This window comes from Vulpes vulpes, chromosome 7 (genome assembly GCF_048418805.1).
Source record: "Vulpes vulpes isolate BD-2025 chromosome 7, VulVul3, whole genome shotgun sequence".
NCBI lineage: Eukaryota > Metazoa > Chordata > Mammalia > Carnivora > Canidae > Vulpes > Vulpes vulpes.
The window spans coordinates 16,241,266-16,259,063 of record NC_132786.1 but is presented as its reverse complement, the minus strand read 5'-3'; the positions used below and the strand labels follow the sequence as shown (position 1 = coordinate 16,259,063).

The 17,798-nt window shown below is 59.1% G+C and overlaps 1 protein-coding gene across 1 annotated transcript in view; it reads right to left on the bottom strand.

Annotated features, from left to right (window-relative positions):
* Window positions 1–17,798, bottom strand: part of LOC140599525 (uncharacterized) — a 476,056-nt gene that overhangs the window by 61,543 nt on the left and 396,715 nt on the right. The window contains exon 12 of the mRNA XM_072762680.1: window positions 7,054–7,181. The gene's annotated coding sequence lies outside the window, so the exon portion shown is untranslated. The remainder of the gene's footprint in view (window positions 1–7,053; window positions 7,182–17,798) is intronic.

Sequence of the window (17,798 nt, the reverse complement as noted above, 5' to 3'; positions counted from 1 at the left end):
AAACCCCTGAGTTAGAGAAAGCACAAATCATCCTGAGAAACTAGAGAACATGAGGAAATTAACCCCAAAGTTATCAGAAGAAAATAAAAATCAGAGTAGAATTCAATGAAATTGGAAACTCAAAATAACAGAGAAAGGCAAAAAGACCAAAAGCTATTTCTTGAGATCAATAAAATGTATCAACTTCTAGTCACATTGATTAAAAAAAAAAAAGAGTCTACACAATCCTACATCAGGAGAGAGGAGATGTCACCACAAATCCTACAAATGGTAAAGTGGGTAAGAAGGGAATAGTAAAATCAACGTTCAGGCAATGACATAAATTCCCAAAGCTACCTCAAAAAAGAAAAAAAAGAAGGAAAGCCTTATGGCCCTTTATCTTTAGAGAAGCTCATTTTAGTTAAAACCTTCCTACTCTAAAGACAGACATACAAATCCAAACCGAAGAGCTTCACTACCCTGAACGTCTGAGGAAGAAATGGTACCAATTCTACAAACTCTTCCAGAAACCCGCAAAGGAAGGAACAGGTCCCCACTGGTGAGGCCTGCTTCGCTCTGACCTCAAAGCCTTGTCTGGCCTAGAAAATGAGAGAACAACCTATATGTTGGCAAACTGAACACCAATAAAAAATAAATTTACAGAAATAAATGAATGAATGAATGAATGAATGAATGAAAGACAATGAGAGAACTACATTATTCATGAGCGCCGACGCAAATCCCCTTACCACGTTTTGGCAAAGCGAATCCAACAACGCACAGAACCGTACCCGCGTGACAGGCAGGCCCACGCCGGGCCACCTTCCCTCCGAGTCCCGCCACTATGGCGCCACCACCGATGGGAATCACCCTCCCGAGACAGGCATTCCCTGTGCAGGAACAAGTTGCCCTACTATCATCCAAACTGAGGTCGGCGTCCCGATTGTCTGCGGAATCCAAAGGAAACACGGCTCTGGCACACAGGCATTGCGGTGGCCACAGACGAGGAGGAAGCTCAAGCATGCAGGCTCCTGTGACCACCCGGGATCTGTAAATAATTAGCCCCCAGGCCTGGCCTGACCGTTCCACAACGGCATGAGACACCGTGATGTCCGCATGACAGGCTTACGGACCCACAGGGCAAGCGGGAAAAGTTGAGAAATGTCCTTGTTTTGCTGGGTTTACAGGAAGGTGAGGTGGCCTTTCCTTGGGAAAATATGTCAGTGCGTCGCATGTAGGCACCCCTTCCCACTGACACGTGGAGGGTCTCCCTGCCACTGAGCTCCCCGGAAAATTCACCAAGAGGTGGGGGCCTGGGATGTTGTCAGTGGGGAACCCCAGGGCAGGCCCAAACACTGGGCTTACAACATCTAAAGGGACACCGAAGAGAGCGCCTGCCAACCCAGACGGGGCACCGCAGCCTCTGTCTGTGGCGCTGGCCGCATGGCAGGTGCCTGGTGAACAAGCCGGAAGCCAGATGCGCACACGCCAGGCCAACCCGACTCTCCAGCACACCCTGACTGCTCTCCTCAAGCTGAGTAGCTAATCGCAACGAAAGACCTGAAACCAGACGGGCCAGCTGACCGCGGGATGGGCACCTCTAGGGACCAGCCAGCCCCGTGCCCCTGGACAGCCAGCCGCAGCCAGACAAGGGTCCCCTGAGTCTCCTGGCACAGCCCACGAGAGACGCTGTGCTCCATCACCTGTTGAGGCTGTGGCAAACAGCAGCGGTCGGGTATCCCTTCTGGGAGCCCACGTATGCGGCCGCCTGTCTGGAAGCGGCTCCGACCTGACACCGCCGGGCTTGGCCAGGGCAGAGCATCAGCAGGCCCGGGGAGAACGCGGCTGGGCCCCTCCCGGCACGGTCACAGAGGGCCGGCCGAGTCCCTTAGCTGAAGGCCCTGAGTCTTGTCTGGTGGCCTGCCTCGGGGCGCCTGAAGTGGGCCTAGACCAGCCGATCTCAGGTGAGCTGAGGGTCCTACCCCTGACCCACCCAATCCAGGCTGTGGTCGGGCCCTCACGTGGGATGACAGTGGCAGCTCAAGTCCCTTGTGGGACAGAGCCAGCATCGGGTGCGTTCCCCGGTCTGCAGGGAGACTCAAGCCAACACTGTACACCCGCCCCCCAGGGGATCCCAGCCCCTTGGACAGGGGTCCAGAGGGCTCAGCATTCCAGGGCCTCTGCCCACCCAGAACCCAGAATCCAGGTGCACGGTGAAGACGGCACCGGGCAGCGAGCCTCTCAGATAAGGGGTCTCCCCAGGACTCGGGGGCGTGGGCTGCCCAGAGTAGACATGGGATGGGCAATGAGCAGTGAGCAGAAGCACGCATCCACGGGGATGGAGCGGCAGACATAGGGAGTGACCGCTGCTGGGGACAGGGCTCTCTGGGAACGTGAAGATGCTCTAACACTGACCATTACGACGGTGGCCCAAGTCGGTAAATACACTGGAAACCACCGAACCACATACTTTACAGGAATGAAGCGTGAAGAGAGCGGTTTTAACCTCAGTGCGGTTACGCAGAAAAGAATAATTAGGCTATGCTGTTCCCCGGCATACGGACGGGTGCGCAGACCACCTATGTACTCGGGTACAGACACGCGCACGCACACGTGCGCAGAGGATCCTGCCGGTGTGCAGCGCCACATGCATGCTCAGGTCCACCTCAGTGGCCTCGGCCACTGACCTGCAAGAAACAGGTCATGGGCATGAGCTGGGCCCTCGTGTATACCCGTGAGGGAGCACGGACAGGTGGGAGCATGGGGTCCCCGCCCGGCTCTGGGATGCATGGGCACAGTCAGTTGCCAGAGGGAGCACTGAGCCAGGTGACCAGCCCCTCTGCCACCCTGGTCTGTCCACAGGTGGCCCCCATGGCAGGTGTGTCCAATGGGCCTTCCACATGAGCGGCAAAGCCCAACCACACCAGGAGGCCAAGCAATGGCCCAGGACAAGGTGGCCGCGTGGTTAGCAAGTCTCCCCAAGGAAAACCACAGACATGCAGGGCCACCAGGCCGCCACCCTGGAGCCAAACCCACCAGCGCCCAGCCCGGGGCAGACCCCCACCCGCCCAGCACAGCAGGGGGCCCGTGAGCTCAGAGACCAACCTCCCTCCTGCTTCAAAATTGCGGTTGATTCCTGTGCGCCCACCTTCTTCCTAGTACGACTTGGCCCAGCTGAGACGCAGCCTCCAGGGAGTCCTCCCAGGCCCTCACCTCCATCCCCCAGGGCCCATCTCCAGGGCCTTTGGGTGCCAGTTGCCCTTGCAGGAACCCCCTCCCCCAGCCCGTGAGGACCACGTCCCCCTTGGCCCAGCCTTCTGTGGCGGGGCGCCAATCATCGCGCCCCCTTGTGCCCACCGAGGGCCCAGCCCCCAGAACCAGTGTTTCGCGTCGGGTCCGGGGCGCCCGGTGCACGTCCAGAAGTCCGCGTGCCACCACGGGTTACTTGGGAGTCTGAATGGATGTGTCCTCGATACCTATTGACTTTTACACGTGATGAACGTAGTTTCTCTCAATTTTAACTTTATCACTCGTTTCCCAACCTCCAACGAGAGGCCCCAAGACAAACAAAATGAGGTTAAAATTTGGGTTGGGTTATTTTTAATTGTTTTGTTTTTTTGTTTGGAAATTTGCAAACAGAAAGGAAGACAGAGAAACCTGAATGAGAAAAGCAGGACACGGTCCATTTGAGCGTTTTTAACATTTCCGCCTCTGCAGCCAGGAAGGGGCCCAGGGACGGGGAGGCGGGGACCCACTTGCGGCACGCAGCACCCCAGCCAGCCGCCCACCAAATCCCACAACCCACACACCCTCACCTGCTCTGGAAAGCTCTGCCTCAAACATCTGCCAACAGATGCAGTCACCGAGACACTCACTTCTCAGTAAAAGGCGCGTCAGGGAAGGTCTCACGGAGACCTAACCCCAAACACCAGAGCCGGGGCAAAGCGTGTCCGGCTAACGTCTCCTTGGCACCACAGCGGCACCCGCTTGCTGGTGGCTGTGCGACCCGACGCTCTGCAGCCTCAGGGGCCGGGGCAGAGGAGCCGTGGAGGGGGGCACTGAGGCTCCGGCTGATGGGGACCCAGCAGAGGACGAGTGCCGGCCCGACTGGAGAGCCCCCAAACCCAGCAGCGTCACCCACCCCACAAGGAGGGAGCCCTGGGCCTCTGCTTCCACATCAGTGCCCTGCACGGTCTTGAACACAGAGTGTGCCAACGTTCCCGCCTGTTACTCCGACGCGAACCTGCCTCCCATGGAGTGGAGCACAAGATCGCCCCCACCCGCTGCACCAGGAACACACATGTCCTCCCGCCACCCCCCCCCACCACCCCCTAGCCTCAGGAGAGCTCAGAACCCTGGCGGCCAGGGCCTGCACCCACCTGCCCTTGAGGAGAGGCCGTCCATCACCGTGACCATGTTCATGCAGGGGCAGCAAACACCCAGCCCCTCACACGCCTGTCCTGAGCTCACAAGTCCAGGGACTCTCGCGTTTGCACCCCGACTGGGTGTACTGCCAGAGAGGCAACACCCTCAGGGCGAGGGAGCAGCATCCCCTGACCCTGAGCACCCTGGAACCGCACACAGGGTCTGCAGCAGATGGTCTAAGAATCCTACAACCGGCCCAAACCAGCCCCCGGCTCTGGGTCTCCCCCGTGTGCCAAGGACCCCCAGCTGGAGCCGACTGCTCCGCGGCCTGGAGAGGGGCGTCTGCAAGCACCACCTTCCTGCCGGTCGCCCACAGCTCACTCTAGCCATCCGGGCCGCGGCGGGGCCTCGGGGATGCTGCGCCTTCGGGGCTCCGAGGGAGAAGACTGACAGGCCCTGCCCAGAAGGAAGCCGCCGTCCTCCCCGGGTGCCGCGAGCCCAACGCACAGCAGCACACAGCCCGGCCAGAGGACAGACACCCGCCCTGGCCACTGCTCCTCGCTTCTTCTCGGGCAAGGTTCGTGCTAACAGAGTTCCAGGCTAAACACAAATACACACGTTTGTGCACGTTTCTGTGTCAGACGGGGGCGGTGCGGCAGGTGAGGGAGGCCACCGGCAGGCCAGGAGTGGCCCCCCAGGAGCCCGTCCCTGCGTGAGGCCCACCATGCGGCAGACGCACACAGGCGGCACCCTGCTCTGGGGCCCCCAGAGAAGGGAAGAGGGGCTCATCGTGGGCAGGAGGCCGGCTCCGAACTGTGGCTTTGGTGGCCCTTGCCCCTGTCCACAACTGGGACGGCGCCCAGCCCATGCTCCCAGTTTGTGGAGACAGAGACCGGGCCCCGGAATCTCAGGAGGCCATGGAAGCCTCTGGGGATCCGGAGCCGACCCAGACGGCAGCCCTGGAGGCCAAGGAAGATGCCCACTGGCCCCGGGGTGGGCGGCCTCCGAAGCCAAGGCGGGGTCTCAGGGCCGACAGGGTCGGGGAACCTGGAGCTCAGCCTCAGCGGACAGGAGACACAGCCAAGGGGCCCCCACCACCCCAAGTAAACGGAGAAGGGGCAGACAGGTGGCCGATCCACCTCTCCACATGGCACAGCAGCAGCCACGCCGAGGGGAGGTGCAGAACTCCGGGCTGGGGCAGCCAAGAGACGGTCACAGAAATCCCTCCGAGGCCGCCCAAGTGCAGCGAAGGTGGGGCGCACCAGGGCAGCCCAGAGCCCGCGAGAGCAGCCAGGCGTCCCAAGCACGCCTCCGGGCGCCTCTCCCCCCAAGGAGACCTGGGGGCGGCAGGGGCACCAGGTCCCCCCAGGAGGCCCCCAGCAGGGGCGGCCGGTGTCACCCCCCTCAGGGACATCTACGGCACGAGCCGTTGGCGGCAGCCTGGCCAGGCCCTGCTGGGGACACGCCCCTGACCGGCTGACGGGGGAGTGGACACCTGCCTCCCCGCACCTCCCCCTGCACAACCTCACTTTGGCCCAGGAGGTCCCAGAACGACACAGGACGTGACCCCAGGCCATGCTCCACACTGATGTTGCCGCGACCTGAGAGCGGCTGGACGTGAGCCCCATGCGACGTCACATAAGACAGCACGGGCTGTGACACGAGGGGTGACGCGTGACGGGGTGTACATCACATGCTGACAAAGGAAGCGATGTGAACCGCAGGCGGATTCGTGGCACGTGGTGCCCGGCGCTCTGATGGCTGGGACGTGGCCGGGGACACAAGAAGACGCCGTCGCCAGGGGGAGCCTCCGAACCCTCTGGGAGACGCACCTGTGCTTCCTGCCTGGCCCTGCCCACCTGCCCCAGCGCAGCTCCCCCTCGAGGGCAGAGGCTCCAGTGTCTGGATGCACGCTGGCCTCACCGGGGCCTCTCCCGCCCCCAACCCTGGTGCGGGCGCAGACCCGCCACCACTGGCACAGGGACCCACTGCCCACAGAGCCCCCACCCTGTCCCCGAGGGCGCTGCCCGGCTCCGGGACGCCGCACCTCCACACCCGTCCACGCTTCGGAGCCTCCTCGTTTGCATCTCTCTCTCTCCCCTTTCTTCTTCCCCAGACAACGCTGCTGCCGCCACTTCTCAGCTCCGAGTGTGGATGCTGACAGCGCTCCCTGTGAATTAAGCCCGCCCTGCGGGGCTGCACCCACCCCTCTGAGCTGCTGAGACGTGGGCACAGGGGTGCTACAGCCACCAGCGCAGCCTCCCAGCCCCACGCCGTTCCTACCCCGACCAAGGGTCCCTAACTCTTCATCCTGCTGCCTGATGGGACGAGATAGGCTGGCTGAGAAGTGGACACGGCCGGCCCGCGGTGTCCAGGCGACGCGCACCTGTTCCCTCGAAGGCCCCTCGGCACGGGACACCTGGATGCCAAGGCGCGCAAGGCTGAGCACGGGCAATTCCTTCAAGCGGAACCCGGCTGACTCCCTGGATGCCCGGCCAGGCTACGCGACAAAGCGTATTTCTTCCCGCCCCACTAACGCCATCCCGACAATGCCCTGGATGGCCACGGTTGAAGAAATGCCATCCCAGCAAAATGCAGAGGAGGGGGTCCCAGAGGCACACGCGCCTCGCCATGCGGCCTGGCTCTCGGAGAGTGGACGGGACAGCGCGGGGGCGGTCGCCACGGGGACGGTCGCCGCGGGGCACTCACGTGATGGTATCGATCATGTGCAGGCCCATCTCCACGCAGCAGTGGGCATGGTTGGTCTTCGGCTGGGTGAGGCCGGACACGCAGTAATAACAGTCGCCGAGGATCTTCATGTGGCGACAGTGGTTCTCCTGGAGGGGGAGGGGGGGCGACAGGAGAAATCCCAGGTTAGTGACCCGCCCGGGGCCTGGGCACCTGCACTTTCACCACCAGGTGCCAGAGACCACAGAGCGTGCAGCACGACAGGCAGGGGACCCCTGGGAGCCCAGGGCAGCCTCAGGAAGGTGAGCGGCCCCCAGGGCCGTGGTTAGGGTCACCCTGGGGCACTCACCCGGCCCTACACCTGCACTCAGCCCGGCTCCCACGCAAGGGCCCCACCCTGCCCGCCCCGCGGCCCAGCTGGCACACCCACACAGCCCCAGCCTGGAGCCAGCTCTCTCTTCCAGGGGGACCAGCACTGCTCCCCTCCTGACCACCACCTCAGACCATCACCTGCTGGCCCCTGTGCATGGTGCCAGACACCCCCGACACCAGCCCCTGAAGGGCAGGTGCACACACCTGAGTCCTCGCGGCTGGCCTCCACGGGATGTGTGGGCGGCTGTCCATGAAGAGTCACCTGCCGGGGCCCGAGCTGCAAGGGACGCACCAGGGTCTGCACCCTGACCTCGCCACCCAGGGTCATCTCAGAACTGCCACTCTGGCACTTTGCAACAGTAAGAGTGTCGCGCCCACCTCGCCGTCGCCCGGGGGCAGACTTCCTAGCACCTGTCACACGCTGACCCGCCGCTCTCGGCTGTGATCATCCTCGGACACTTCCGTAAAACTCCCCTCTACGTCCCTAAAATAGCAGACGGCCTCACAAAACTCCTTCCCGCGAGTGGCTCAGGTCCACGGGTGTGACCACGAGATACGACGGAGACGCTCTCCAAAACGCATTCACGCGTTCGTTCAGAGGGGACAGCAAGCCCGCTACACGTTAACGGAAGTCGCAAACTTCACGAAAAACGATGACCTTTTCCAGAATGAACACAAGCAGTAAGAAGCGTGGCCGTGGTCACACGGGGAGTGTCGCGGGTGCCCTGGGCCCACGGGCGACTGCAGCCCCACTGAGAGCACATCCCCCGGCTTCTGCTCATGCTGCCCTCCGCCTGCCCAGAAGGACCGACCCCTCCTGGTGTTCTCCCGTGCCACAGGTTGACCTGAGAATTCACCGTGAGAGCCCTCAGCTCCCGCCTCCTGTAACCCCACCCACGTCCCATGTCAGAGGACAGGGCGCCTGCCCGGCCTCCTGGGGCTCCCCCGTGGACTGCAAGCTGGCCGCAGGGACGTCCGGTTCTGACCACTCAGCCTCCAGGGGACCGTGGCAGCCACCTGTTAGGACCCTGCTGGGCTCCCTGCCTGTGGAAAGGAGCTCCCGGGTTTCCCGCGGGAAGGTCGGGCCGGTGGCGTCCTGTCCTCTGCTGGTGTTGGGGAGCCGGAGCCAGATGGCCGGAGGCAGACGCCCCCCCGGGGGAGCCGAGGGCCGGGCCCCTGGGAGTCAGCTGGCCTGCGTTCCTCAGCCATGCTCGCCAAGCCTCCTGCCAGCAGGCAGCCCTGGGCTCTCTCCGGGCTCTTGCCCCACCGTCCCCATCGTCCCCAGTGGGCAGGCAGGCCAGGACGCCCAGGCAGGCCAAGGACAGGGAGCCCTCTCCCAACGTCCCCTGTCCGCAGGCCTGGGGCACAGGGATGGCACGAGACGCCACCGCCAAGCCTCACCCGTGTCCTGGGCGTCAGGACGTTCTCCCAGCGATCAGCCCGGGGCTGCAGGGTTTCAGGATAAGGACGGCCTCACACCTTCTACGCCAAGACTCCCACACCTACTGTAGGGTTTGCCTTGGATTCAGGAGCCTAGGATCTTGGGAGGCTATTCCCCATCCCTGCCCCTGTGGGACTGTCATCTTCTGGGCCTCCAGAATGAGGGTACCGGTGCCCACGAGTGTGCACACAGGGACCTTGTGGGCCTGGACGCATGTACACACCAAGGAAGAACGTGGTGGGAGGTATTTCCTGCATGGGACACCCGCCCCGAATATCATAGATATGATACCACAGTGGCCTGGGGACGTCTGGAGGAAGCACCTGCTAGGATAATCCCTAACCCACAGACAAGGCAGGCCATCCCCGATGGGCACAACGGCTTCTCTGGGGTGGAAACCTGGGAAGAATGGAAAGTTGTGTCTGACCCCAGGTGCGTTTCCAGGCTGGGGCCCTGGCTGCACACAGCCCTTCCCTGGGGTCTGTGGAGAGGGGTGCGCTTGTGTCACTGTGTGCACACAGCCCATTGCGCGCGGGCGGGGGGGGGGCATTGGGAGCCCTGAGCGCTGCTCCTGAAGCTTCCTCCAGGAGTGGACTCAGGGAGGGGGTCCGAGGCAGTGAGGTCACTTCTTTCACAACAGAGGCCAACAGAACTTGGAACCCTGCACCCGGGCCCCCACATTCTAGTGCAGCCCCACCTCAGGCTCACTTTCAGGAGACTTCTGCTACTGAAAGATGTTCCCTAATCACTATCCCAGTTCCGACGAACCCCAGGAACCCCAGGGATGCGGCTGCTTCGAATGCTGGAGACGTTGGTGCCACCGTCAAACTCAACGCCTCAGGGAGTTTTTCAGGAGGCGCCGTAGGGTAATACAGAGCAGGCCAGGCCAGGCCAGGCCACCTGTGCCAGCCATCCGGGGCAGCCCCATCCCCTCCTCTTCAGGGAACCAGGGATGTGTGGGGAGGTCGCATCCAGGATGGAGGACCGTGCAGGGCAGCAGGTTCCCCGGTGATCCCTTCAGGGTCACCCTGAGGTCACGGTGGGCAGGGTGGAAACAGGATTCCTGAGGTGCCCTCTTACCCGACTCGGAGTTAACCCAAGGCCCTGCATCCGCATCCCTTTGCTCTCCTTGGGGGAGGTGTGTGCCCACTGTGATGTGGTGTGTCTGCAATGGAGTCAGCTGGGTGTGCGGCCCGACCGAGGCGGCCAGACCGGGCGCTGAGGCCTCCTGCCTGGCTGCCCCACACTGTCTTTACAGAGCTCCACACGGGACATACAGAGCTCCACACAGGACATACAGAGCTCCACACGGGACATACAGAGCTCCACACGGGACATACAGAGCTGCACATGGGACAACGGGAGGCGGCAGAGGCAGGAGGAAGAGGACATCCCCGACACCCTGGTGGTGATCTGGAAGGAGCCCAACACATCTTACGGAGGCCTGCAAGAGTTCAAGGTGAGTGCAGCGGCTGGGGCCACCCGACACCCAGGGCCCCGATGCAGTAGGAAGGGCCCCGGGTCCCAGAAGCCAGCCTCTGCTCCCCTGCGCTACCCCCTAGACTTCTGCTGTGACAGGAGTCTGGATTCCCCTCCTCCCCAAACGTGCCCCCATGGCCCTGCCCCTGCCTGGGCCAGATGCATGCAGAGTCCCTGTGCACAGAATTGTAGGAATATCAGAATAGAGCCTTCAGGGGATGCCTGGTCGCCCAGTGGTTTAGCGCCTGCCTTCTGCCCAGGCCCTGATGCTGGAGACCCGGGATCAAGTCCCACCTCGGGCTCTCTGCATGGGGACTGCTTCTACCTCTGTGTGTCTGTCCCCCCCCTCTCTCTGTGTGTGTGTGTCATGAATGAATAACAACTTTTTTTTATAATTAACTCTTTTTAAAGATTTTATTTATTTATTCACGAGAGACAGAGAGAGAGAGGCAGAGACACAAGCAGAGGGATAAGCGGGCTCCATGCAGGGAGCCTGATGTGGGACTGGATCCTGGGTCCCCAGGATCACGCCCTGAGCTGAAGGCAGTGCTAAACCACTGAGCCACCCGGGCTGCCCAGAAAAATTTTTGAAAAAGAGACACACCATGTCTCATCGCACGCGGTCTCCAGTAGTTTGCACTGTGCTATGCTTTCTCCTAACTGGTGCTCCCAGGAGGCCCCATTGGCCTGACGTCCTTTCCTACCTTCTCCAAGGCTGGAGCATGGTCCTGGTGAGTTGGGAGACTTTTCCCCAAAGGGACACGGGGCTCACTGTACTATGTCTATCGCTCTGCAGTTAGGTTTTGAAGGAGCGCATCCCTGCCCCCCCTCCCGGGGTCAGGCACAGGGGCCTCGTGTGCTGCACAACATGTCAGAAGGCCAGTTGGTTCCCACAGCCACTGAGCCCTTCACTGATGCCGGACTTCGATGCGATTCCCTTCTGTTGCCAAATCACAGTACGGCGCTGAACATCCTGCAACCCTCAGGCCCTGGGCCCTCCCACCCAAGGAAAGGTCTCCATGTGGGCACCTGGAGACAGGGACGTGTGGTCAAATTCAAGGGGTGAAGCCGTTAATGCAGGGCGGTGCTGTCAATACTCAGCTGACAAGCGGCCCTGGGATACTGACCCCTCCCACTTGAGATCCTTGCATTGATCCATATATTTTTTTAATTTATCCTCTAAGATTATTTCTTTACTGGATAGCTTGTCCGTTTAAGAGACAGACAGAGAGCAGGGAGCAGAAGAGGGAGACACAGTCTCCTCAAGCACACTCTGCCCCAAGGGCAGAGCCTGCCAGGGGCGGGATCTCAGGATGCTGAGACCATGACCTGAGCCACAACCCAGAGTCAGATGCTAAGTGACTGAGCTGTAGGCCTCAAGCTCCGTGTTCCTGCTGTGGGCACTTCTGCCCCCCCCATCCCCCGCAGCCACTGAGAGCTCAGGCTTTGGCCTGCGCTCCAACTCCCAGGTGGTCTGGAGGCTACAGTGCAGGCTGCACGTCCCCTCTGTCCCACCTCAGGCTGAAAGGGCCTCAGCCCTGAAAAGGAATCGGATCTGCCCGACCACCCCCAGCCGGAGGGAGCGGCTGCAGCAGGAGGTAGAAGAACTGGTGCCTGCCTTGCTGCGCTTGCACAATCTGTCCCTATTTGAATTTTTAAACGTCGTGGAAGAGTATGGCACCCCTGAAGAGGTGCTGGACCTGCTGTTTGCAAAGTGAGCTCCCTGACCCTCCACAGCCCAGGGGGATGGGATACCTACTGGTTGGGAGTCTTGGGGAACGTGGTTGAACTTCCTGGCCCCTGGGGCTGCTGCTCCGACTGGAGTAGAGTCACACAGGGCCTAGTCGGGTCCTGTAGGGCAGCCCCCGGGGCCTGGCCTGTGGCAGGTCGGCTAGAGGGGCTGTGCTTGTGCTCAGCAGTCTTCGTTCTCTCCCCATGACAAAGCCTGTGCCGCCTCCCCACTGTCACCAGGGTCTTGAGCTGGCCTCTTTTGCCATTGAAACGGAGTCCACCTGGGATCTGTATCCTGGGGCATTTGGAGTGGAGTAGGGGTCCCCGGGGACAACTGGGCACCCAGGCCCACTTGGATATCTGCCATGGGCCTGGCTGGAGCCCTTTCATTCCTTAATCATTCAGAAAGTGCCAGCGGGTGCAGGTACTTCTCCAGGAGCTGCCCGTGGCCCAATGCACAGAGCTGACGGCCCCCCAGGGTTCTGGACTAGTTGGGGTTCAGAGGGTGACAGCACCTATGAGGAGAGGTTGGGTCCACAGGACGATTCATGTGATGCCCCCCGCCCTCCTCTAGATATCGATGCATCGTAGCTTCCTGCAAGAAGGAAGGAATCCGGGACCAGTGGGAAATGTGAGTGAGCTCTGGCTCATGCAGGGGAGCCTTCCCTCTCCAGGAGGGCCACGAGGGGGCTGTGGGTCGGAGGGTTCTGCTGGACCCCTCATCGCACACATCTTCAATTCCTGTGACAGGGTAGAGGTCTGAGGCCCCGTCAGGGAAAGAGCAAAGGAGAGCCGTGGGTGGGGTGCGGGCTTTGTGGGAGAGCACTGGGACGCCAAAGGGACCTCCTCCATGCCCATTCTCCCAACCCTCTGTCTGCCCCACACCTGGGACCCAGAGCAGAGGGTGTGGGGAGCATCGCACTCACCAATCTGGTGGCACCTGGACCCGGGTGCACGGCAGGTGCTCAGGAGAGCCAGTGAGGGCTCAGGGACCAGACGACCCCCGCCCGTGGGAGATTAGAGTCAGTGGAAGGACACCCCCTGGGGGCCCCTCGTGAGTGAGGCTGGGCAGACCCACAGGAGGGAAGGTTCCCCGGGAAAGACAGTGATGGTCACACTGCTGGTCATGGGCTCCCATGCACAGAGGCTTCGTGCCAGCCCCTCCTCAGTGAGCAGGGCTGTGGCAGGTAGGACCGCCAGGTGGCAGGTGGACAAGGAGCAGCACTGGCCTCCGACAGCCCCACGCTGGAGGCCGAGGGCCCCGGTTCCTGCAGGGCTTCCCCGGGACACCTCTGTGTGAGGAGCCCTGTCTTCTGACGCCTATGCCCACCTGTCCCTCCCCAGCGCCTTGACCTCCTTCCTGACCATCTGGCTGGACTACTATGAGGAGGACTTCCACGATCCCCCAGAATTTCCTGCCCTGACCAAGCTGCTGAAATTCACAGGGCAATATGTGCCAGGCTCAGTGCTCGACTGTCGTGTGGAGCGTTACCTTTGCCGTTTTGTAAAACTCCATCAAGTGGAGTTTGAGGGTGGAGGTGAGGAGGACTGGGGTGGCTGAGTTGGGGACAGGGTGGGCCACACAGATCAAGCCTCCATGCTGCTGGGCCGGGAGCACTGGATAGGCTCACACCCCATCCCCATGGACTGCAGTTTGGGGAGACCTCCCAGGGCTCTTGCACTCACACACGTTGAGCGGTGGGAAGCGTGTCCTTGATTTGAGAGGGACGTGGAAAGTCCATCCTGGTGATGATACTTTGTCTTCTTGGAGATGATACTCTGTCTGCGGACCCCAAGCAACACCCTGAACCACCCCAAGAGCATGCCAGGGCTTCGACGGTGGGGCCTGCTGCACCTTCAGGGTCTCAGGGGATGGAGCTGGTCCCAGCTGCTGGAGCTGAGCGCTCGGCCCGAGGCCTGACGTCAGCTGCTGTGTACAAGGTAAGACACGTGGCGGTCACACCTCTGAATCCCTGGCCTGAGCTGGAAGAGCCACCTGCACCCTTGGGAGCCCTGGAGGCCGAACGGGCCCCACCACCGGCTATGGAGGTCATCGATGTGCCAGTGGAGCAACCGGCTTCGGACTCCGAGCAACAACCTGAACCACCGCAAGAGCCCACCCGAGCCCCGACTGTGGGGCCTGCTGCACCTTCCAGGGCTCAGGGGAAGGAGCTGGTCCCGGCTGGGGGAGCTGAGTGCTCGGCCCGAGGCCTGACGTCAGCTGCTGTGTACAAGGTAAGACCCGTGGTGGTTAGACCTCTGAATCCCTGGCCTGAGCTGGAAGAGCCACCTGCACCCTTGGGAGCCCTGGAGGCCGAACGGGCCCCACCACCGGCGATCGAGGTCATCGATGTGGCGGAGCAGCCACCTCACTCAGGGGAGCAACGGGCTTCGGACCCCGAGCAACACCCTGAACCACCGCGGCAAGAGCCCGCCCCAGGCCGACAGTAGAGCCTGCTGAGGCTCCTGGGATTGAGGTGATCGAGCCGGTCCCGGCTGCTGGTGCTGAGGGCTTGGCCCGAGCCGGGATGCCAGCTGCTGTGTTCAAGACGAGACACGTGGTGGTCAGACCTCTGAATCCCTGTCCTGACCTGGTAGAGCCACCTGCACCCTTGGGAGCCCTGGAGGCCGAACGGGCCCCACCACCTGCTATGGAGGTCATCGATGTGCCAGAGCAGCCGCCTCACTCAGGGGAGCAACCCGCTTCGGACCCCGAGGAACACCCTGAACCACCGCAGCAAGAGCCCGCCCGAGGCCGACTGTGGGGCCTGCTGAAGCTCCTGGGCCTGAGGTGATCGAGCCGGTCCCGGCTGCTGGTGCTGACAGCTAGGCCTGGGCCAAGATGCTGGCTGCTGAGGTCAAGCCAAGGTACCTGGTGGTCATACCTCTGATTCACTGTCCCGATCTGGAGGAGCCACCTGCTTCTTGGCCACCCCAGAAGGAGGAGCAGGTCCCGGTGCTGGCTCTCGAGTTCATCTCGAGTTCATCGAAGGGCCGGAGCTGTCACCTGCCTCAGTGGAGCCACCAGCCTCGGCCCCCGAGCAGCAGCTCGTGATGGCTGCAGCACAACTGAAGCCTTCCCCGCCCTTTTCATTGTGCTGTTTCTGTATTTTGTGTTTTTCATAAACCTCTATAATTGCTTCATGAATTTTATTTGTAATAAAGGGTAAGTTAACTTTGTACAAAATTGACTCTGATGCTTTTAAATTATACATCGTGGTACTATAGGTCCATTCATACTTCCAAACTCGTTCTATGAGGCCAGCATCACCTTAATTCCAAAACCAGACAAAGACCCCACCAAAAAGGAGAATTACAGACCGATATCCCCAAAGAACACGGATGCAAACATTCTCAAGATACGAGCCGACAGGATCCAACAGTACATAAAGAAGATTACTCGCCATGACCAAGTGGATTTATCCCTGGGATGCAAGGCTGGTTCAACACTCGTAAAGCAGTCAATGGGATGGATCACATCAACAAGAGAAAAAACAAGAACCAGATGATCCTCTCAATACATGCAGAGAAAGCATTTGACAAAATACAGCATCCATTCCTGATCAAAACTCTTGACGCTGTAGTAATAGACGGAACATTCCTCAGCATCTTCAAAGCCATCTATGAAAAGCCCATAGCAAATAGGGGAAAACGCTGGGAGCCTTTCCCCTAAGATCAGGAACACGACAGGGACGTACACTCTCACCACGGCTACTCAACATACTACTACAAGTCCTAGCTTCAGCAATCAGGCAGCAAAAAGAAATAAAAGGCATTCAAATTGGCAAAGAAGAGGTCAAACTCTCCCTCTTCGCAGATGACATGATACTGTACCTAGAAAACCCAAAAGACTCCACCCCAAGATTGCTAGAACTCATACAGGAAATTCGGCAGTGTGGCAGGATACCAAATCAATGCCCAGAAATCAGTGGCATTTCTATATACTAACAATGAGACTGAAGAAAGGGAAATTAAGGAGTCAGTCCCATTGACAATTGCACCCAAAAGCATGAGATACCTAGGAATACACCTAACCAGAGAGGTAAAGGATCCCTACCCAAAAAACTACAGAGCACGTCTGAAAGAAACTGAGGAAGACACAGAGACATGGAAAACTATTCCATGCTCCTGGATTGGAAGAATTCATATATATATATATTGAAAATGTCCACGTGACCCAGGGCAATTTACACATGGAACGCAATCCCTATTGAAATTCCATGGCCTTTCTTCAGAGAGTTGGAACAAATCATCTGAAGATTAGTGTGGAATCAGAAAAGACCCCAAGTAGCCAGGGGAATATGAAAAAAGAAAACCAGAGCCGGGGCATCACAATGCTGGATGTCAAGTTGTACTACAAAGCTGTGCTCATCAAGACAGTGTGGTCCTGGCACAAAAACAGACACATAGGTCAATGGAACAGAACGGAGAATCCACAAGTGGACCCTCAACTCTATGGTCAACTAATATTCGACAAAGCAAGAAACACCATCCACCGGAACAAAGACAGTCTCTTCAATAAATGCTGCTGGGAACATTGGACAGCCACACGCAGAGGAATGAAACTGGACCATTCTCTCACACCACCGAACACAAAGAGAAACTCAAAATGGATGAAAGATCTAAATGTGAGACAGGAAGCCATCAAAATCCGAGAGGAGAACACAGGCAACACCCTTCTGGAACGTGGCCAGAGCAACTTCTTGCAAGATACATCCATGAAGGCCAGGGAAACAAGAGCCAAAATGAATCACTGGGACTTCATCAAGATGAGGAGCTTCCGCACAACAACAGAAATGCTCAACAAAACTAAAAGACAAACCACAGAATGGGAGAAGATATTTGTAAATGACCGTCAGATAAAGGGCCAGTGTCCAAGATCTCTAAAGAACTCATTCTACTCTACAGCAAAGAAACCAACAATCCAATCATGAAATGGGCAAAAGACATGAACAGAAATGTCACAGAGGAAGACATAGACGTGGCCACCAAGCACATGAGACAATGCTCCGCATCACTGGCCATCAGGGAAACACAACTCAAAAGCACAATGAGATACCACCTCACACCAGTGAGAATGGTGAACATTAGCCAGACAGGAAACCACAAATGTTGGAGAGGATGTGGAGAAAGGGGAACCCTCCTGCACTGCTGGTGGGAATGTGAACTGGTGCAGCCACTCTGGAAAACTGTGTGGGTGGGGCTTCCTCAAAGACTTCAAAATAGAGCTGCCGTGCGACCCAGCAATTCCACTGCTGGGGATTTACCCCAAAGATACGGACGCAGTGAAACGCCGGGACACCTGCACCCCGATGATTATAGCGGCAATGTCCACAATAGCCACACTGTGGAAGGAGCCTCGGTGCCCACCGACAGATGAATGCATAAAGAAGATGTGTTCTACCTATGTAATGGAGTATTACTCAGCCAATAGAAATGACAAATACCCCTATTTGCTTCGACGTGGAGGGACCTAGAGGGTATTATGTTGAGTGAAATAAGTCAATGGGAGAAGGACAAACATTACATGGTCTCATTCATTTGGGGAATATAAAAATTAGTGACAGGGAATAAAGGGAAAGGAGAGAAAAGGAGTGAAAATATCGGAGAGGGTGACAAAACATGAGAGACACCTAACTGTGGGAAAAGAACAAAGGGGAGTGGAAGGGAAGTGGGTGGGGGGTTGGGGTGACTGGGTGATTGGAACTGAGGGAGGCAGTTGTTGGGATGAGCACTGGGTGTT